The following is a 23,168-nucleotide window of genomic DNA, read 5'->3' as shown; positions in this document are numbered from 1 at the left end:
CCACCTTACATTCCCAGCAAGAGAGCACAAAAGTTCCAATTTCTCCATATCCTTGTCAACGTTTATTATTTTCTGTTTATTTGATAGTGGCCATCCTAATGGGTATAAAATAGTAGTTCTTTGTGGTTTTGACTTCCATTACCCTAATGATTAGTGATGCTGAGCATCTTTTCATGCACTTACTGGCCATTTGTGTGTCTTCTTTGGAGAAATGTCTACTCAAGTCCTTTGCCCATTTTTAAATTGTTTTTATTGTTGTTGAGTTGTATGATTTCTTTATGTACATATCCTGGATATTAACCTCTTATCCGATATATGCTTTACAAATATTTCCTTCTATTCCATGGCTTGCTTTTTCATTCTGTTGATTATCTCCTTTGGCACAGATGTTTTCAATTTTGATGCAGTCCAGTTTATCTATTTTTGTTGTTGTTGGCTATGCTTTTGGTGTCATAGGGACCATTCACCTTTTTTTTTCTCAAATCACTCCATATTTATGTATATCACACCATATGAATAGTCCATATATCTTTCCAATAATACACATGTTTTTGCCTTCAGTAGCACTCAACTTTCCCCCCCCGTCAATACATTCTCACAGGAATCCTAGCAAAAATGTCTTAGGCAGGGGATTTGGGCTGTTTTTTTTATGACTATGGCCAAGACTTGGTCATCATGATTCACTAGGGCTCTAAAGTGAGTGAGGAGGACATTTGGAAGTAATTTTCTGTCACAACAGCTAACACCAAGTAGATATCTAGGTCATATTTATTAAATGATTGAGTGATTGTCTCGTTCTTTGGCATATGAAAATATTTTCAGAATTATTTTCATGGTTTCTCTTCGTTTTGCCACAGTCATTCCTTCAGCCTGAGTATATGCAATTTGCACGATTGGAAAAGCAGATTGATTTGTTGAACAGGTTGTTACAACAGAATGCCTGGGGATTGTTGTTTTGAAAAAATGATGCCATCTCTCTAAGGCAAGTTGATGTGATAGTGAAAAGTGGAGGCTCAGAGGGTTTAAAGGCTAATTTCAGGTTACATACTGAAGGGAAAACAAGAGATCCAGTTGTGGAAGCTGAAAATTCAAAATCTTATAATACATCACTGCACAGTAAATAAATGGCTTTTTACTATATAAACAAAGATTGCCAAAGAAAATCTTGCCAAGCGAATGACTTTAAGTGCAACTACTAGATTAAGAGCCCCTTGAATGCAAGGACCACATCTGTTAATCCTTGTACTCCCAGCAAACACACATATGCAAGCATGTATGCACACTTGTGTGTATACACATGAATGCACACAATTAATGAGCACACATCTCAAAGAGAAATAAAATTTTGTGTCAGTTCTTTTACTCAGAGTTAGAATCCATCTATGCTTGCATAATTGAATTATATACACATAGTAAATGGTCTAAATATAGCTGAATGTGAATGTCCAAGTTTACAAATATTTTATCAGGTTAGGAGAATTCTAATAAATAAATGAAAATGATTCAAAAGTGTATGAGAATACATTCTGATTTCGGTTGCAAGCTGACCTTTGGGGAAAGAAATATGGTATTTTCTAATTTTTCCTAGACCAAAATGAGAAACTGAGTGTTTTAAAAATAATTATTGTTTGTGCCTTCTCTTCGGAGACCCTGACTTGTTTTTCTTTGTTTTTTGATATCACCGCATTGGTTTTCCCAGAGGACATTGACGTTGACAGAGAAAGACCAAATGAACCTTTGCGACTTCATCCAAATGTCATAACAAAAGCAAGTCTTAGCATGCTTCTGAAGGATTGACTTTCAAGCAGGAACTGGGTTGTTTTGGAAACTTAGCTAATGACATTGTTATTATTTCTCATGAGTGATAATTTCTCATGAGGGATTGATAGATCAATCCCACTTGCATTTAGTGTAATCCCTACAGACCTGAGTGATGACCCATCGGCACAGAAGTTGTGTGGCCCCAAAGCTTGGTCAAAGCTCTCTTCTCGGCAAGAAGGATGTGACATTTGCCTCTGGAATTTTTACATTTGTCTGTGAACTGCCCCCCCCATAATGTTTCTTAATAAGTATGCCTAAAGATTTTGAACCATCTCTCATCCTGGGACTATTAATAGATTTTGAAAAATTTGAAGGGTAAATTTGCAAAGCACAGCTGACATGTGTAAAAATTCAGGTAAGACACACATGTTACAAGTATTAGGATTCATCTGACTTGCACTTCTTCATTGCACCCTGCACACAGTAGGACTGTAATAAATATTTGCTGAATGCTGAATGAATGAAGTGAATTTGGAAATAAGCAGGGAACCCTTGTGGCATTGTAAATAACCATAAAAGTATGTTTTTACAGATATCATGGGGACACAATCGTATCTTCTTGATCTTCTTAGGTCTTTATTGATGTGTTTTGACTGACACTAAGAAGATGCTAGTTTGAAAGGAGACGCCTATAATTTAAAAACATGATTTTTACCATCTCCTAACACTTCACAGAGGTCAAGAGGGTAGATAAACAACTTCCTGCAGCTGCTGCCACATCTGGCACACGCCTGCAGCAGAAAGTGGGCGCCGAGAAGATAAACACGTCAGGTTGCATCTGCTTGCCTGCCTGTGCTTTCTTGTGTCTGAACTTGACCCTTAGCAATTAATATTAAAACCAGGCTTGATATTAATGAATAAAAATTCAAAAGAAGTTCTGCTGGATTGAAATTACCAGCATCCCAAGGGAATACATTTTTCTAATGGTTTTGAGGTTAACTTTGATTTTGTAATCCTGGCTCAACGTCTTATCTTTGTTGTTTCCCTCTGGGAGTCATCCCGTGTTGATTTCTGCACAGTCAGGTCCCTTATGATCCTCTACTTGATTAACGCTGAGCATGAATTGTTCTGTCTAGATTGATTTACTTATATATGGATCTCTGCCAAATTTTACTCCATTTTGTGACCTCTTGAGAATGCTTCCAGCTCTGAGATTCTGTGACACTGGATGTATCTAAAATTATCAGGTGATTCTTTAGAAGTCATCACACAGAGTTCTATACTAGCTTTCAAGTGAGGTAATCTGTTGGTTGATTATCTTCTATATTTCTCATGGTACTACTGATGACTGGGAGCCTTGAAAAACTCACTGGACTGGATCTTTTCACAGAAGACTTGACAAAGTAAACTGTAGGGAGGAGGCATGACTTTATGATGTTCACTCATTGTATTTCTGGTGAAGCTGGGAAGGCCCTCTGTAAACACTTACTGAATCAAGCAAAGACCTCTCAATTCCAAGTTGATTTTTCTATCCATGAAACCACGGCAACTTTCTACAAAAGACTGTCAAACGTAATATTGCTGATTCTCTATTTGCTAACTAAGCACCCAAATGCCATTATTCACATTGTTTGGAAATGTTTATATATTCCTATCTCAAATATTTTTAATAGAGTCAGGTTATGTCCCTATATATTAGCCTTAGATCTGTGAGCTTTATAATTTCAATCCACCCTCCATTTTTTTTTTTTTGCCACAAATAATCTTGATATAAATGAACTGACTCTATTATTATTATTTTAAAGATATCTGAAGTTTCTAGAAAAACATTTGAATATTCCATTTCCCTCTGTGGTGGCAGGCACAGCCTCTGTGGTGATCATTTCTGTATTGATCCTTGACCAACAAATGCAGGTATCCAGGCATGATGTTTACACTCTGTTTTTACCAAATTGCTGGGTGAGCACTTTACAAGATCACAGAGTGTTCTCTATCTCCTGATTAGCATTTAGAGAACCTTGGCAACTGAGATGGAGCCATAGGAGGGAAGCAGGCTGCTATTTAAATGGAGGAAAGTCACTCTGTGGCTGATAAGCTGGAGGAGTGATGAATTGCAAACGGCCTTTCAGCCTTAAGAATTCACAGTGCAGGTCTATCATGAACCCCACCAGCATCTGATGAACTTTTACTTTTCACAACATCATCTGAGGGCAGTGATAGGGGCAAAGAAACGTCTGCGCATGGTCTGCAGTGGATACTTGTCAGTTGGTTTACAGATAATCTATAGACCATGGAGTATTTTGCTGACATACTTAAGACCAGAAACACAGCAGCAGGAAATGTTAAGTTCAGAAGGCTTCTGGGAACAGGAGTCACCAGTCTACAGTATAATAGTTGTGTTTTAAGAGAGACCAAATATTGTTGATAAATACGAGGTTTTGTACTGGGACGTAGCTCTATAAATGCATTTTTAAAAAAGACTTAGTAACACCACACCTGTTGACATGATAAAATACTAATAAAACTCCGGGGGGGGGGGAGCGGAATGTGAAGCCCCTTCATCTGCAAGGGGAAGCATGGTTTGGGAGGAAAAAAAAGGGTTGTTGACCCAGTTTGGTTTCTAGTTATACTCCATTGGTATACATATGTGACTTACACATTACCTATGTGAAGATGGGGTTGGTGGTATAGAGCATCCCAAGGTTGTGATGTGGTGTAGGGCATCCCTACCATCTGGCACCGTGTCTGGCACATCATAGTTATTAAGTAAATATTTGTGAATGAATAAAAGAATAGAAATATGCCTTATTGAGTCACATGCCTGGCTTTTCTCATTGATGCCTGTTTTCGGTTAGGTTGCTATGATTGATCAGCAAGTGCCCAGCATGACTATAAAGTCATAATACGGATGGATGTGTATGGCTTATGGAATTAGGCTCTACTTACACACATTCCTGATGGTTACTAGGTGTTCAATGTTGGGCAGAGGACAGAGAGGAATAAGAAGAGATTTTCATGTAGTTGGGGGGACAAGACTAAAAGACTTTCAACAATACCATATTCATGGGAGTCTAAATGATCTAGTACTAAATTGTCTATCCTAGACTGTGTCAGCTTGGGGGCTATTGCTCTCATTGTCTGGTTTTATTCTACTTCGGATGGTTCTTGCTATTAGATAGAATCATAGAATGTTAGGGTGAATAGCACTCAGGTATCTTTGATACCTTTTGCCTAAGTTCTTTTTTTTTTTTTTTTAATGAGAGCAATGAGAGTTTAAGGGCTTTGCCCAAGATCACATGGTTACACAGTTGGTGGCAATTTTCACTTATTTCCCTATTTCACTTATTTCCCTAGGATTTTGGTTCCAAAGTATGCTAGAGCCCCAGGCTCATGCCGGGAGTTGCTTTGTTTCTAAATGAGGTCTTTGTTTTGTCATAATACAAACGCTATTGCCTGGGGTCTAAGACAGAGGCAACTTACACTGAACTCTACTCTTCAGCAAATATGGCCAAGTTAGTTTCCACTGTGTCTGTTCGTTCTTTCTTTCTTTCCTCATTTTTTAAAAAAATTAAATTTAAATTTTATTTTATTTTTTTCTTATTTTTATTTTATTTTATTTTTATTTATTTATTTATTTATTTAAAGTTTTTATTTCTGTGACAGAGAGAGACACAGTGAGAGAGGGAACACAAGCAGGGGGAGTGGGAGAGGGAGAAGCAGGCTTCCCGCCGAGCAGGGAGCCCGATGCGGGGCTCGATCCCAGGACCCTGGGATCATGACCTGAGCCGAAGGCAGATGCTTAACAACTGAGCCACCCAGGAGCCCCATATTTTATTTTTTTAAATTTAATTTTATTGTGTTATGTTAGTCACCATACAATACATCATTAGTTTTTGATGTAGTGATCCATGATTCATTGTTTTCCTATAACACCCAGTGCTCTATGCAGTACGTGCCCTCCTTAATACCCATCACCGGACTAACCCATCCCTCCACACACACCCCCTTATAAAACCCTCAGTTTGTTCCGTGGGAGGCCTGCTTCTCCCTCTCCCCACTTCTTCTGCTTGTGTTTCCTCTCTCACTGTGTCTCTTTCTCTCAAATAAATAAAAGATTTTACTTATTTATTTGAGAGAGAGAGAGAACATGAGCGGGGGTAGTGAGGGTGAGCAGAGGGAGAAGAAGAAGCAGACTCCCTGCTGAGCAGGGAGCCCGACGACATGGGGCTTGATCCCAGGACCCTGAGATCATGATCTGAGCTGAAGGCAGACACCTAACCAGTTGAGCCACCCAGGCACCCTATATTCATATATTTTAAATACCAGACTCCTAGAAGTTGGCATGGTGGGCACCCACTGTACTTCTGAGCTATTGAAACATTCCAACATCCATCCAAAATCTTGGCTGTGCTCTCCAGCTAGACTCTGTGTCCACCTGGTCCCGCTTCAATGTTCGCATCTTGAGAAGATAGCAATGCTCCATCTATCATGGGGCACTGGTGAGCCAGTTGGGAATTTAAACATAGGAGTCATAACCCTCTAGCTCTTACATTTGCCATGACTATTCGTTCCTTCCTTTCCCTCTTCTTCTTCTCCTTCTTCTTTTCCTCCTCCTTCTCCTTTTTTTTCTTCCACTAGCCAGATTTAGTGAAAAATCTGGAAAGATTGAATTGATTTGAAAAGGTTACAACAATTATAGAATTTGTATTACCTTATAGAACTGACAATTTGGTGAAAAGCTAATTATTTTAAGTTTTTTTCCTTTTCCTCAGCCTCTTTATTTATTTTTTTAAGTAATATAAGAATGGAGAAAAAAGAAATGACCTCCATGGCTTCAGTGTAGCTTACTCCTGGTCTTTCCAGAGGAGCTCCTGCTCTGCAGAGCATTAGAGTCAAGGACATTTAACCCATTCAGAGGTTGGGTGGGCGGGTGGGCTTTCAGATTTGATTAGGGCCTTGGAATTCAGCTTAGCAAATGAGCTGTTAAAAAGTTGAGGCAAAATAGAGAGAGGACCCCTGACTCTTAGGGTGGGATGGTGAGCAGGAAGTGTTCTGATGTGCTGACAATGAAGAAACAGACCATGTTTTTGTTTATTTTCTCATAAAGTGCTGATGAACAAATGAGGGAGTTGCATTAAGGGGCTCCAAAGGCAAGCTGTGAAAAGAGATTGGGGTTTATCAGCCTTTTGGCCTGGTTTCCTCTGGAAAGAATGCTTATGACATGGCCCGGCTTGGCGAGTCTGTGTGTCCACCCCCGGCCCCCCGCCCCACCTCCATGTGCCTCCTCCCCTCACACAGCCTGATAACTTTGATTGCCTCAAACTGATGTCAGCCTTTTTTGGCAGATGGGGAGATGGTGGACCTCAAGGATTCCTTAATAATAGAAGCAAATGCATGAAAGATAAAGCCAATTTCCACATACTAAATAACCCTCTTTCTGTTTTTTTGTTTTTTGCTTTTTTTTCTGATGATGTGCGATAGTTCTGAATTTAATTTCTGGACTCCTTTAAAGAGGTCTCTAGGAAATTGGTTGGGGTGGGCAGTAAGAGAGGGGTTTTGTTGGGAGGAACATTTACATTATTTTGGATCTAAGATATTACCTGACACAAAAAATGGAGGGAAGTCAGGAATATGAGGAAAGTATTGCCTTTAGCTATGAATAAATCTATCACTTTGGAAGATAAAAATTCTTAAGCAGCATACCTTAAAAAAAATATGAGCTTTGAATCCTTGGTAGAACAATGCATGGAATAAAGAAATAAATGATCAAATAAATTTTATAAAATTAAATATAACCCAGAAGCTTGCTTTGCTGCTGAACTCTGTGTGTACAAGTTTTATGAAGAGTGATTCTAGAACAGCATAGTCATTCCTCCTTAGTTGCAGTTTTATCAGCTTCAAAGGTCATTCCACCTTCCTCTGGGGGAGAGATGAAGTCTTGTTTCCCCTGAGTGAGAGTTGACATCGTAGGAGGAAGGTAATGTCTGGTAAAATAACTCACTAAAAATCAAGTTTGACCAGTGTGCTTCTGAGTCAAGGGATTTAAAATGTTTCACAGATGATAGCAATTTTAACCACTGTGGCCTAGAGTAATTTCAAGGAATAAAAATCAGCAATAAACGTTTCAGATTGGATTTGGCCCAATACTGAAGGTTTTTTCAGTTTTTTTTTTTTTTTTTTTAAATTTCTTGCAATGCATGAATATACAAAGAAAATAGTAATAGGGTTTTGGAAGTGATTGGATTATATATTGGAAGGACACGAAATATTTGATGTGAAACTCAATCTGCTCAGAAACAAAGACTAACATGAATTTTGCTCTTCTTTTTTGCCGTATATTTTAATAAGATGTGAGGATCAAGTATCTGACAGCTGAAGCTTTGACTATAGGATGCAAATGTTAATGTGGTCTAGTGGAGTCTTCAGCTTGGGACTCACTAAAGATGAAGAACAATGCAAGTTGGTGGAGCCAGTCAACAATATTGATATAGAGAGCTATTTCGTTCCTCTTGGAGAGACAAGCTGATGGATTGTCACCAGGGGGTAGTGAGTGTATGAGAAATAGGGGCAGGTGTTTGAGTTACTAAACTTCCATGAGCCTCAGTATTCTCACAAGAGGGTAGAGGTGATGACTGTGGGCTCTAGAGCCAAATGCTTGAGCTGAGTCCCAGTTTTGTAAGTGACTAGCAGTCAGCCCTTGAGCCAGGTTACTTCCTTCTTGGCGCCTCAGTTTCCTCATCTGTAAAAGGAGATATCACATGAACCTTCTAGGGTTGTGAGACTTAAGTGAGTTAACACTTGTAAGGTGCTTAGAATGATGCCTGGGACAGACTAGACACCTAATAAATGCTTGCTACTATTACTGATAAACGTCACACGTGTCTGGATTCTTCTTTAGAATCTGCTTGATTCTGGTTTTCTACCTAGAAAGTGCACAGGGTGATGAAATGTCATTTTAAACTAAAAGGTGCAGCACTTCCTGGATATAAGGTACAAATGAAGCCAAAGACTGAGTTTATTATTAAATGACATTGTGTTACTTTGAAGAGCTCTCGTAATACCAGGGGTCTAGACATCCTAGCACTTTAATGTGACCTACCAAAACAAAAATAATAACACGCATGTCTTATAAAAATACTATACAGGAAGACCTCAGATCAAAGATACTATTTAAATATGAAGCATTAGTATTTTTATTTTGGTATTACTCAGACTTTCCTACATAAAAAGAAAAAAAATATGATTTTGGTGAAAAATGCCCCCGCTTTTGTTTTGATATGAGCTAACTACAGAAGTAAAGGAGTCGGATCAGCGTAATCAAAACCAAAATTACAATACCGTATTGTAAATATTTTGAATTTATTTGGAAAGTTTCAACCTCAGCATCTTTAGAGCTTTTTCCACCTCACATTGCTGACAAAAGTCATTAAAATTCATGATGCTGTGTATCATAACATTTTGACTTCTTAAGTTTGAATTAAATTTTTTTTATTTTGATTAATAGTTGAAAACACTGCTAGAGATCACCTAGACCACATTTCTCACTTCACAGAAGGAAACTGAGGCTCAGAGAGAAACAGGACTTCACTCAGCTGGGTGATGGTGCAGCCCGGGCTAGAACCAGGGCAGGTCTCCTGATGCCTGGTCCTGGCCCTCCAGTCACTTTTCTTCTGCCTTCTAGAAAGCTGTGTATCTGTGACAGCATTCCTGCCTCCTTCATTCTTTTCCCCAACACTGCTTTCGTGCCCTACTTTCATTTGCAATCTGTCTGAAATCCTCCACTCAGAAGCTTCTTTGAGCCTAAGCCTCCTCATCTGTAAGACAGGATTATAGCTGGGGCGCCTGGGTGGCTCAGTTGGTTAAGCGACTGCCTTCAGCTCAGGTCATGATCCTGGAGTCCCAGGATCAAGTCCCGCATCAGGCTCCCTGCTCAGCGGGGAGTCCGCTTCTCCCTCTGATCCTCTTCCCTCTCACGCTCTCTGTCTCTCATTCTTTCTCTCTCAAATAAATAAATAAAATCTTAAAAAAAAAAAAAAAAAAAGACAGGATTATAGCCTAGTTTGAAGAGTTGTAAGGTCTGCCTAAAAAACATTTGGGAAGTGCCCGGCATAGGATGACTCTCAATAAATGTTGTTGTTGAAGAAGCTATGGTCCTTAAAACACACTTTTTTGGGGGAAAATATTTATATCTTGGGACCGGCAAGAAATTGTTTAAAAACACGTTTTTGAAGTCTGGACTTGCTATGAACATAGCAAGGCTGTCTCTCATTCAGAATTGGTGAACATTTTGTGCTTTTAGTTTATAGACTGGTCCTGCTGAGTGGTAGCTGAACCTAGACTCTGAAAGTACATTTGAATATAACCACTCATTCCTTCGTTCAGGGGTGGGAAGCATTTCTGAAGAAGGAGGAGGGGTAATAATACAGCCACCCTTCACTGGGGGCTTACTATGGGACAGGCACTTGCTAAGCTCTTCACAGAGGTTTTCCCTCTTGAATCTCACAACCACTTTGTGAGGCAAGTCCCCATTCTATCTAGGGAAGACTGAGGCTTAGAGTTCAGTAACCTGTACAAGGTCAATGAAGAGAGTTAAGACCCAACATACTTTAACCCCATGCAATTCAAGTTCCTATCTCCAAGTTGTCATTGGTCAAATTCATCAAATAACTGCTCAAATAGCTACTCGGTTTTCTACTTTGCTGTTGTAGGGACAGTTGATTCCCGTCACCTGGAAGGTTCTTGCTCTCTTCTGGTGCCACTATGGCTGTTGTTTTAACTTCCTGGCAGTGCAGTAACACGGGCATCACAAACTGGATGGCTTAAAACCAGAGAAATTTATTCACTTACAGCTCTGGAGGTTAGAAGTCTGAAATCAAGGTGTTGGCAGGGTCACTCTCCCTCTTCCCCTCTAGGGAAGAATCCGTCCTTGCCTCTCTTAGCTTCTGGTGGTTCCCAGCTTTCCTTCGTGTTCCTTGCTTTGTAGCTACATTGTTCCAATCCCTTCCTCCATCTTCACATGGCCTCCTTCCCTGTGTGTCTGTGTCTGTATCTGAATCTCCTCTCTATTCTCCTATAAAGACCCAGTCATTGGGTTTGGAACCCACCCTGATCCAGGATGACCTCATCTCAACTAATTATATCTGCAAAAACTCTATTTCCAAATAGGGTCACATCCTGAAGTTCTGGGTGCACACAAATTTTGGGGGGACACCATTCAACCCTCTATAGCTGTCTTCCCTGGGAAGAATATGACCTAGGTGAAAATCTACCCCCCAGAAATAACATATTCTTATTTTCTCTAGGGCCCTGTAGCTAGACACAGGCAAAAGATAAAGTATTTTTCATTTTAAATCCCTATTATTTCTACAAACAGGTATTTTCTGTTGCACATTGCAATGGTACATAGTTAGTCTGGAATCCATTTCATAAGCCTTTTGAAATTTTAATGAGCTGCAAGCATAATCTAATTTTTCAGAAGAAATAGTGCAGTGGCTCCTTCTGGCGCAGACTCAGAGGGCTCATGGCCATGAACCCTTCAAAGAGTCCACCCTGAGAAATGTTCCAAGGCTCACGTCTCCTTCAAGTCTCCTTCCTTCAGAGCCCTGGGCTCTGGAAAGTGGGGCCATTTGTCAGGAAGCCATTTATCTGTCTTCATTGCTGGTGGGAGTGAAAAGTGACAAAACAGTGTTATCAGAGGCTGTGTTCACAGTTGTGATAGGCGTCAAGGAGACCCCAACTGGTCCTACATTTATTTACCAGAACTGCCAATAAGATTTGTGCCCACACAAACATGTACAAGTATGCATCACATTTATGTTGCAATCCTGGTTGAACTGGGAAGAAAAATTGGCATACTCTTAAGCTGACTTTTTGAGCCCCCCTTTCATGTTTAAAGCAAATTATTTATTTGTTGATTATGGCTTTGTCTCTGGGCTCTAGCCCTGCTGGTCTTTTTTCCATCCCTGGAAGATGCCAAGATCATTCCTGTCCCAGGGACTTTATATCTGTTTTTTCCTCTCCTTAAACTCTTCTCCTCCAAATCTTCCTGAGGCCAGCTCCTTCTTGTCACTCATAGGTCTCTTCAAGAGGTCTTCCCTGACTACCCTAGAGTCTGTCTATACCACCCTGTTTTATTTTTGTTATAGCACAAATCTAACCTGACTTGTAATTGTTATTATTTTGTCTACTTGTTTATATATCTGTCCTTTCCACCCTCTATTATAAACTCCATGAAATCAGAGACTTTGTTTTGTTCCCTGCTATATCCCCAGCATCTAGAGTAATACCTGGCACGTAAGAGGTACTCAACTATTATTTGTCACTGAGTTCCTGACCCATCCTAGATTTAATCTTTATCTTATACTAAATGGACTCCAGGAGCTCCATTCAAGAGAGAATTCAGTTTCCAGTCTCTCTTCTCAGACAAGTAAGGGGCCAGGCCATTGGACAAAGGCTACTCCTAGCTGAGCAGGAATCACTGTGGCTTGGTATGGGGAAGGGTAGGAAGGACTGGCCAAGGGCTGTAGAGCTTATTGTTAAAGGTCCAAAGTGGAGCGAAGCAAGTCAGGCAACCCAGTTATCAACCTAAAAGGAATAGGCAAAGAGGGAAAATCCAGATTCAAGGAAACAGGAAGGAACTAGGGAAACCAGACCAAAACAATAGGGTTCAAAGTAAAGAATGGGAGGTGGAACCTGGAGGAAATCCCTGAGCCATGGAATCGTAGACACAGCTGCTTATAGGGTTTTTGACCAAGTGCACAGGTGGAAAGGAAGTTATTAAGGGCATCGAGTTATACCCATTCACTCAACATCAAATCAGACTTATATTGGACCAGTTATGATCTTGTACCCTAATCCTAATTACTAAATGTTGATCTTATTCCCCAAACCCAGCACCCTCCATATGTACCCAAGTCCTAGAATTGAACATTAATCTCATTACCAGTTATGGAGAGACAGGTGAGCAGAGGGTAGAACTACATATAGAATGACAGATGTTCTACTCTGAATATATTTGGCAAGCCTGATTTCTTAGTATTAAGTGTGAGCTTTGAAATGTTAAAATACTTATGGAAAATAATTAATAAAGGAAGCACTTACTTAAAGTGGGCCTTAGGGATAAATGGGGGATGTATGTTGCTAATTAGCTAGATATTCCTATGGATAGAGACTGTTTAATCTTTAGCCAGAGCAAAAATGAGGTGTTTATGAGCGATATATTAAAGTTTCAAGTGTGCTTCATTCACAGTGTAATCTTAAAAGTCTGAAAAATTATTGTTGGCTGGAGTTATATGGGATAGAGAGTCCTCAAGGCGCAGCAGAAATGCTGGAAGGAAAGAGGTAAGTCAGATTCCTGGGCTGGCCTTGCTGCTATGAAATGGCAAGATGCTGGGTCCTCCTCACATTGCCTGACAAATGAGCCAGTTTCTAACATAGTTGATTCTCTGTTCACCCATAATATGTATGAGATCAGAAGTTACATGGCAAAATATACATATAAGTATGCTTTCAAAATATACCTATAATTAGATTGATGTGAGTCTAAAAGTGAATTTGCCCAGTGATGTTCACATTCTCTGTGTACATTAAATACAGTGTCAAATGAAGCTCTTTTTTTTTTTTTGGATTAAGTTTCATACTTTGAAGCCAAAACTCCAACTTGTCTATCAGGCTTCTGTGCTTCTGCCATAAGGCTTTAGTGGACATCTCTGTTGTTTTACCATCTCAGCATCCATTTCTTGTTCTTTTGGTTCCATAAAAGCAGTTTTATGATTTCGCTTGGGGAAAAGTTCTCCTCCACTCTCAGCCCCTGCTCAGCAAAGGCCTTGGGACTGAGGATTGGCCCCTCATAGCATTATGTTCCTCAGGCCATGGTGAGTGGTTCAAGGATGCGCTCGTGGCCCTGTCAGAATCAACTGGACTTACTTCTTTTTTTCCTTTTTTTTTAAAACTATTGGAAAGACAGTATCTATATTTCTGCTTTGTGTTGTTGAGGACATTGGATATAAGTCTGGATTTATTGACAGCCATCTTGACACTATCAGGAAAGCCTGGCTGATAATGAGCAATCACAAAGAAAAGGAGGCTGCAGTTTCATGAGATACCAAGTTCTGAAGGTTCCAAATAATCTCATCATACATGGGCTTCAGTTTTGTGAACTCCCAAATTTTCTTTTCTGCCAAAGCCTATTTGAACTGTATGTTGTTATTTGCAACCAAAGGAGTCTTGCTAGGAAGGTACTTATCTTCCCCACTTTAAATGACTGAGCAATAAAAATGAAATCTTCTAAATCACAAGTCTCATGAGAAGAGGGATATTACCTGCTTTCCTATCACCTAGATCTACTGGCCCACAGTAGGCGCTCAACAAATATTTGTGACAATAATTTTAGTGCCGAGGCCCATTAACCAGTTCTGTTTTTAAAATACCTGTTTTTCTTATTATGTTAGTAAATGTTTGTTATAGAAACTTTACAAAAAAGATAAAAAAGGAATAATATCACCTATTACCTTACCCTTCAGAGATAAGCATCATTAACTTTAGCATATGGTATAGTTTTTCAATCTTATATCATATATTTTTCAAGAATGGTGTTGAATTTTGGGGCCCCTGGGTGGCTCAGTTGGTTGACCGTTGGACTCTTGATTTCAGCTCAGGTCATGATCTCAAAGTGGTGGGATCGAGCCCGGTGTCTGGCTCTGTGCTCAGCAGGCAGTCTGCTTGTCTCTCTCCCTCTGCTCCTCCCTCTTCTCTCTCTTTCTCTACCCCCAAAATAAATAAATAAATAGAATCTTTTAAAAAAGGTATTGTATATCATATATTGTTTTGCTCATATATGGTTTTTCCAATTAATATATAATGAACCAGTTTCCAAGTCACTACATAATGTTTTGCAGTATACTCTTAAATGGCTACATAGTACTTCATTGTATGGATGAAACAAAAATTACTTAAGAAATCCCTAATTAGGGACTATTGGTTTATTTCCAATTTTCAGTAACATAAACAAACTCAATATCTGCAAGTATCAATGATGATTTTCTTAGCACCATGTCTAGAAATGGAATTATTGAGCCAAAGAGCATGAGCAAGTTTTAGACTTTTGTTACGTATTGCCAAATGGCTCTGCACTCTCCCTAACCTGAGTGTTAAAAAGTTTTAAAAATCTTTGAAAAACTGATAAGTAAGAAATGTTATCTTTTTTATTTGTTTTTTCTTTGTGGTTAGTGAGGTTTCAGTTTTTAAAAAATATTATAGTCCATTGATATTTCTCCTTCTGTGAATTTTAGAACAGTTCTTTTGTGTCATCATCTGTATCTTAATGTATTTATCATATTTTATATTTGAAGTTGCTGTTCCAGACCTGTGGCTTTCAGAATGACTGTTTTCCTGGCAGCAGTGGGTCCTTGGCCCTTCCATTAATAGCCATGTCAACCTTTCAGGAAGCCAATCACTGTGGACTTGGCCTTTTAGTCCCATGAGCTGCAAAAACATTTTGAGTCCCATCGCCGTATTTATTTCAGATGCTCATACTGACCATTCTGCTTGATTTAATCACCATTAAAGGCTTCTTTGCTTATTCCAGATGATCCCTGTAGGTAGTGGCATTGTCAGAGGTCTCTGTTCCTCTAGTTCAAGCCATCATTCCCTTTCACCAGATTATTGCAATAGTCTCCCAAATGGCCTTTCCTTCCCACTCTCCTCCTTGGTCACATCTATCCCATGCCTTCTCACCTGAGAAATAAACAATCAACCAATCAAAAAAAATCAGAGTTTGGATCACATTACTGCCCATAAACCTTCAATGACCCCATATTGTTTACTGAGTCCAGACAGCTTTGCGCTCAAGGCCTTCAGGACTTGGTCCCAGCTCACCCTTCCATTCCAGTTTGGCCTTACTCTGATAATGCGTGAATCTTACCCACAAACCAAACTGAATTGACTGAGTCTATTTACATTGTTCTCTTCTTCTTGAATGCCCTTCATTCTCATCTCTGCTTGTCGATATCCTTGAAGATGCAGTCCTTTTGCCCTCCCTCTCCCCCCATGAGGTCATCTCCACTCCCCCAGCCAGGAAGATCTCTCCCTCTTCTTGCATCAAACACATAGTACATATAAATCTTAGAGAACTTGCCTCCCCCTGTTGCCTCCTATGGTTATTTTTATCCATGACTTGTCTTCCTTAATTAGAGGGAGAACACTCATCTAAATATATAACTGTAGCTCTGAAAGATTCTGGAGGAAAATCAGTCAAAATATTTAAGAAGCTTATGTTTTTTACCCTTACATTGTGGGTCTTGTCCCTGGCATTTCCTGCACTTCAATGCCAGCATCCCTTAACCTAGTAACTCAATTGTTTCTATAGCTCTCATTGTCCCTGATTTTAATCCTGAATTTTGCATGAGGGTTTCTGAAATGTACTTCAGGATCCCACTTTGTTTTTCTTCTGTGTTTAGGAGGAAGAGAGGCAGGGAGTTGGTAAACACAACCTGGAGAGCTTCCCCAAATAGGCAGCCAGATACGTTGATCATTAGTTCTGTTAAGCATCTTCCTTTCTGCTGCCTCATGAGGATCTATTTTCCAGGCCTGTTTTGAGAAAGCAGAAGTGGCCACTCCTTCATAATCAGGGAGCCATGAGGCTGTTCAATAAGGTGTTCATTTCTTGTTAATTCAATTACTTATAGCCAAAATTCTACAATCTAGAACAAAAGTTACTCTTTCCCTTTTACAGTCAGATTAGGTTAACTGGGCAGAGGGGCTAAGCTTTTTATCCATGGCGCCATATGGATGAGAATCCCCTGCCTATCTACATCTTAATATGGTGATGATTTCACTTGGCACTGTCCTGTTGGAAATCTTCTCTTACGTCACACCAATTTTAAGATTGCTAAACTAAAATATTGCTGAAAGTATTCACAATATGCTGGCATAACAAGGGAGGTAAAGGCATTCCATTTCTCTAGCTTTCCCTCAACCCCCTTTTTGCTCACCAATGCTCACACCACCAAGCTATGGTGGGTAGTTGAAAGCAAACTTAATTTCCCTATGGATTTGAATACTTTTGGTTCTAGCACCAGATGACTTGGCTTAAGCTAGGATCCAAGTCCTTGGCTTGCCAGGAGTCACCAGGGATCACAGGGAGTGTGCTCAGGAGCCAGGTACAGGAGTCAATCTTTGAGTGGAATGCTTCCCAGCCCCTTAGCCCTTACAGAAGAATCTCCGTTAGCCTCTACCATCTGCTGCCCGCCCACCCTGGTCTCCCTCCATGCTTTCTACCACCTTCCTGATTCCTTCATTTCTGTCCAGTATTTCTTCTGGGTATGTTGCTGCTGCATTGGCACCTGGCACCGGGATCCTGGCCCATTGTGGAAAACCCTGAACCCGACACACAGAAGCTCTTAGTCTGAGAGGCACTGCTGAGTTGTCTTCAGGTCCAGGCAGGGGCTGGGGCACCTTCCATGTGCTGGGCACTGAGCAAACTGGGCCAAGGGCAACCACAGTACAAGGCTGGAAGCAAAAAAGGGCAAAAACAGCTTGCTTTCATTAAATATTTAATGGGCCCAGCCATCAGGATGAGCCATCATCTTCACCAGGAGATACCTTCCCTTTATTTGGAGCAAAATGTTTCAGTTAAGTGCATCTATTTGCTGTCTTGGTTCTGAGGGGCTGAGCCAAGTGTTCCAATTCATAAACTTCAGCTGTCTCACTCCATTGATTAAGAAACTGCTGATGGTTCACTGACTACATTGTGTCATGTACTCATCCATTCATTCTTTTCTTTTTCATTCCTTCATTCTTTATTTATCAGTGTCCTATCTGTGCAAGACCCTGGGCTCACCCCCGTGAAGGAAACATATGAATAATAAATTTATGGAGCCTGCTTTTAGAGAACTTCTGGACAAGCAGCAAAGATACCATTATACAACCAACCATTACAGAAACATAGAATGTAAGTATTTATTAGTAATGTGTGATAACAGTGGGAACACAGAAAAAGAATAGTTAATTCAATTTGGGGATCTCTGAGGTGGTTTTATAGAAGCGTAAAACTTAATGTGCATCTTGGAAGATGAGTTGGATTTTGGTAGATGGAAGATGGGGAGAAGGGCCATCTAGGGTGAAGAAATGGGATGAACACAATAGCAAGGCCTGAAAGTGTATGGCATATTCAGCTAATGGTCAGTTGAGCTTGGAATGTAGGTTGTATGGATAGATTTAAGGTATCCAGGTAAAAAAGGTAAGCTGGTGTTGAACTTTGGAAGGGCCTGGATACTATACCAAGGATGTTGGAACTTCATTCTACAAGAAAGAGAGAGCCATTACGTTTGTCTGGGGGTGGGGGTGGGGTGGGGAGTGATCCGAACAAAGTTGTATTTTGAAAACATCATTCTGGCAGCAGTGGAAAAAATGAGTTGGAGGGAAGAAGCTGTGGACAGAGAAGCCAGGTAAGAAGCTTATCCAAACAAGAGATAAGGAGAGTCTAAACTAGAACATAAAAGGGACTTAAGGCTATTTTATCAAGCTAATCTACTGATTCTTCGCTTTGGTTTAAATAAGGTTGATTTCCAGAAACACTTGAAGAATGAGGGTGATAATTTAATTTTTTTCAAAGACAGACTTCGAGAGGGCATTTCTAAATTCTGTGTTAGATTGTTAACATCAATGAAACATTTATTGAAAACCTAGAGTTTGAAGGTCTGTGGAGGGGGGATACATGGAAGGAAAAAGACTTAACAAGACACAGTTCATTTTGAAGAATCAGAGACTTTAGGATCACTGGAAAAAACCAAGGATACCAAGCACTACATAAGATAAGGGGTTTATATAATTAAATGCTCTGGTAGGGTTGTTTTCCTCTTTCCATTTCTTGCAAGAAGAATTCTATTAGCTTTAATAATCCCGATGGCATCAGCAACCCGTGGCAGAAAGCCAAAGGCAGGGGAGGAAGTTGAATATTTTCAGGGGTGCTCGATTGGAAGATGAGCATTTGCCTTATCCAAGGTCTTAAGCCTTTGTTCGTTGTTATAAAAAAAATCGGACCTGAACATTCTTTAGTAATGTATCACCTCTTCAGGGAAATTCAGCTAGCTTTTGTGATATATCTATTATGTACAAGCCCCTCTTCTAGAGGACAATGATGAATAAGAAATGATCCTTGTCTTTACCTGTGAGTGGGAGAGCGGAGGTCTTTGCTCCCACGACTGGACTTGATTAGAAACTTTCTCACTGTCATCCAGCTGATGAGATAAAGACCAGGAATGAAGGTCAAATGCAAGAATGGGAGTTAGTTAGTTCCGTGTCCTCTTTTTCCTTATGTTGTCAGAGACTTGGCTGGATTTTTGTTGTAATCACCCTGTACAGTTTATTTAGTCACTGTTGATGTTCCTCACCCGCAATATAAGAGTCATGATCATGGGCCCAGCTCAGGGCCCCTCGTACCCCATGCTTTAATTTTCTTTTCCCTCCTTTCCCTGTTGGATCTGATTCCTCGGCATCAGAACTTCATCTCTTTCTTTTATGAATTTATTGTTTCTTCTGAGGCTCCATAGTGGTTTCTTGCTTCCTTTTTTCTCCCTTGGCCTCTTTCTCTTCCCCCCTCCCCCAAATGGTTTCTCTTTTCCTCTCCTGCCTTCCTGTGGACTTGCTGTTTGTCCTTTCCTCTGCTTCTTGATCCTAAATGTCTGTCTCTCTGGATTCTAGTAAGGACTGAAGTTTCCATTTTAAGACTCTGTTGTGTTTGTTACATAAACCCTCATGTTCCTGATACTAAACTTAAAGATAGACGAATGTAATATCTCATAAACAAAGAGGTGTCTCTTACTTTATTAACCTTGTCATCTCCCATTCTCCATGGGAAGGTGACCCAGAGTAGAAGGTCTGTGAAAGATAAGAACTGCCCTAGTAAACTTTAAAAAGGATTAATCTGTGTCTGATTATTGTTTCAGGTAATTGACTAGGCCAGGTTTTGCCAAGGGACCTCACTGTTCATTTTTTTCACTGTGTCCAGGGCCGGCCATCATAGACAGCCAGATTTCAGATCAGCTCTTCTGAGCAAAGCTGAGGTTTGGAATAAATTTTGGAAGGCAATTCCAATGAAGTTGCTTTGCCTCTGCCTTTTGAGAATATGTGTTCTCTGGTTTGGAGAGGTGATTTAAAGTGAATCTCCGGGGGCGCCTGGGTGGCTCAGTCGTTAAGCGTCTGCCTTCGGCTCAGGTCATGATCCCAGCGTCCTGGGATCGAGCCCCACATCGGGCTCTCTGCTCCGCGGGAAGCCTGCTTCTCCTTCTCCCACTCCCCCTGCTTGTGTTCCCTCTCTCGCTGTGTCTCTCTCTGTCAAATAAATAAATAAAATCTTTAAAAAAAAAAAAAAAAAAAAAAATAAAGTGAATCTCCGGAGGTGCCTGGATGTCTCAGTTGGTTAAACATCAGACTCTTGATTTTGGCTCAGGTCATGGGATTGAGTCCTGCATCTGGTTCCATGCTCAGCACAGTGTCTGCTTGAAATTCTCTCTCTCTCTCTCAAATGAATAAATAAATCTTTTTTTTAAAAAGTGAATCTCTGGAAATCTATGTCAATTTCCCTTGCTGTCCACAGAGGATATTAACATTGATTTATTCTCTCGATACGTGTGTCTACTTTGAGCCTGCTCTGTGCCAGATTCTGTGCTAGGGGCTTTATGTCGAGCCCTACCTAACAGTATATCTCAATTTTACAGATGAGAAAACTGAGGTTCAGAGAGAGTAATGATGTCATGAGGAGCAATTCTCTGAGATTTAGACCCAACTCTGTATGACTTCCATGCCTCCTCCTATTTTCTCAATGTTTACTATGGGCGAGCCTCAATGCCCGATGTGTTCATGCTTAATTTATACGGAAACAGTTAGAAATAAAGATTATTAAGACATTTTACAGGTGAGGATCCTGGAATAATGGTTTGAACTTACGAGAACTGAAGGCAGTAGTTTTGAGGAGTGGAAGGTAAGATTACAAAGGCAGACCAGGGGTCAGATTATGGAAGGACTTGAATACTCAGTGAAAGAGTGTAGACTTTATCTGAGGGGTAGTTGTGAACTTTGTAGTTTTTGTTTTTCTTTTTCAGCTTTATCTCCATAAGAGAAATCATATTCTCCAGACTTCTAAAGCTTAAAGGTTATTATAAAAATAAATGAGTGTGTGAAAATGTTTTCAGTTTTTCACAGGAAAGAAATGTCTTAATTAAAGACATCACTATATTTTATTTACTTATAAAACATAGGGGAGCCTGTGTGGTTGAGCGTCCAACTCTTCATTTCAGCTCAGGTCGTGATCTCAGGGTTGTGAGATTGATCTCTGTGTCCGGCTCTATGCTCAGCCCCACCCCCTCTAAAACAAGTAAAATAAATCTTTAAAAAACCCATGAAGTACATTATTCTTGTGGACTTTATACATGAAATAAATGAGAAGTTGGCTATATGGGTTGATGAAAATTAAAGTCACAGCAAAAAAAAAAAAAAAAAAAAAAAAAATTAAAAGAAGTATTGACCCAAAATGAAAGGGAAATAAATCTGCTCCAAAGAAGGGCCTGACTTAGAAAGATTTCACTAGAACCAGGGTCAAGGACACCTACAAAGTCAGAGTTGAGAAATGATTGGGAAACCTTGTGAAGGTTGGGAGTTCACTACAAACCGAAGACATTCTCATTGATTGGATACCATGGGTTCCAGATTCATGGAAGTTTATTTTTGATTATCAATGAAAAAAATTGCCAAATAGTGTAATAGTTTAAACAAGAGGTCATGAAGATATTTAACATGCTTGAGGGAACGAATCATAATTAATCACATCCTAGTGTTTCAGAAAAACATTTTATATATAATTTATATACTACTTACAAATTATTTTTATTTTCAGCTAAAATCAATTTTTAAGGACATAAGCCTCATTTTATTAGTTTGATCTTAGTATATATTTGAAGGGAAATGGACATATATAAGATTAAGAAAATTCTTAATTAGCAAGAAGTAGGTTTTTTGTTCTTCAAAAATATATGTGTCCCTTTAGCATATTATACCAAATAGATCAGGTCAGCTTCAAAAACGCATGATAGTCTGTAGGAGGTAAGCACATTCATTTGAATAAATTGGCAGAGCCATTACTGAATTTTAGACTTGTAACCTGCTTAATATATTTGCAATTAATATCCACTGATTAGAATTAGAAACTTTCTTTTGCTAATGGTATTCAAAATATTTTGGAAAACAAAGGGTCAGAATCTTATTTCATTAAATTCATTGCACACAATTACATATTACATATGCAAATAGTTATTTTTAATTTGACATAAGAACTAGGAGATTATGTGATCCAGGCTGAAAATATAATAAAGGAAGAGTGCAGTATTCACAGCTGACTTTGATCTTCATTTTTCTTCTCTATAGAACTTTATGTTTATATATGTAAGGTGGAAAGAGGATCTCAAGTCATTATCCTAAATAAATAGAAGAGCTACATTTTGCATTATCTTCAATTATCTTTGTATTCCAGGTAGTAGTTTTTATTTTTTGCCTATAACTTCCTGATAATAATGTGAGTTTTTGATTCACGTTTCATGGATACTTACTTGCCTTTTCGTTTTGAAGCTGTTCTCAGACTAGCTCTGGTATTCACAAGAACAAAGAACATGTGTTTTACATACTTTGTATTTCCCCCAAGTGCCTGGTACTGTGTTCTGTACACACTAAAAGCTTAATGGAGGTTTTTAATGATGGTGGCCTTAGGGTTGATGGTGGTGATGATGATGACGATGATGGTGGTGGTAGGATGGTGCTACATTGGGCACATAGCAATCTCAAAATATCAGAAACATCATGGAATCCCATTGTAATATGAAGCCAGGCAGCGGACTATTTTAAGGTGGTTGTAGTTTAAATATATTTAGAAAGTATACTCTTTTTTTTTGAGTGTAGCATATAGGGCGATAGTGTAGATTCTAAAGTTGGACTGCCTGAGTTAAAATCCCAGCTACTCTACTTATTAGCTTTGTAACTTTGTGCAAGTACCTTAATTGTACTGAGCCTCAGTTTCCTCATCTGCAAAATGGGCATAGTAATAGAATCTACTTTTGAGGGTTGTAATAAGGATTAAATGTTATAAGGTCGAGTATTATATGAAGCACTTAGAAGAGTTCCTGCTACATAGTAAACACTTGGTAAGTGGTAGCTATTATTATTATTATTAAAGTTTTAAAATAAAAAGATACATGTTCAGATTTTATTTATTTGACAGAGAGAGACACAGCGAGAGAAGGAACACAAGCAGGGGGAGTGGGAGAGGGAGAAGCAGGCTTCCTGCTGAGCAGGGAGCCTGACGCGGGGCTCCATCCCAGGACCCGGTGATCATGACCCGAGCCGAAGGCAGACGCTTAATG

Source organism: Halichoerus grypus, chromosome 3 (genome assembly GCF_964656455.1).
Source record: "Halichoerus grypus chromosome 3, mHalGry1.hap1.1, whole genome shotgun sequence".
Classification (NCBI taxonomy): Eukaryota; Metazoa; Chordata; class Mammalia; order Carnivora; family Phocidae; genus Halichoerus; species Halichoerus grypus.
The sequence above is the reverse complement of the archived record's forward strand: the minus strand, read 5'-3'. Positions refer to the sequence as shown.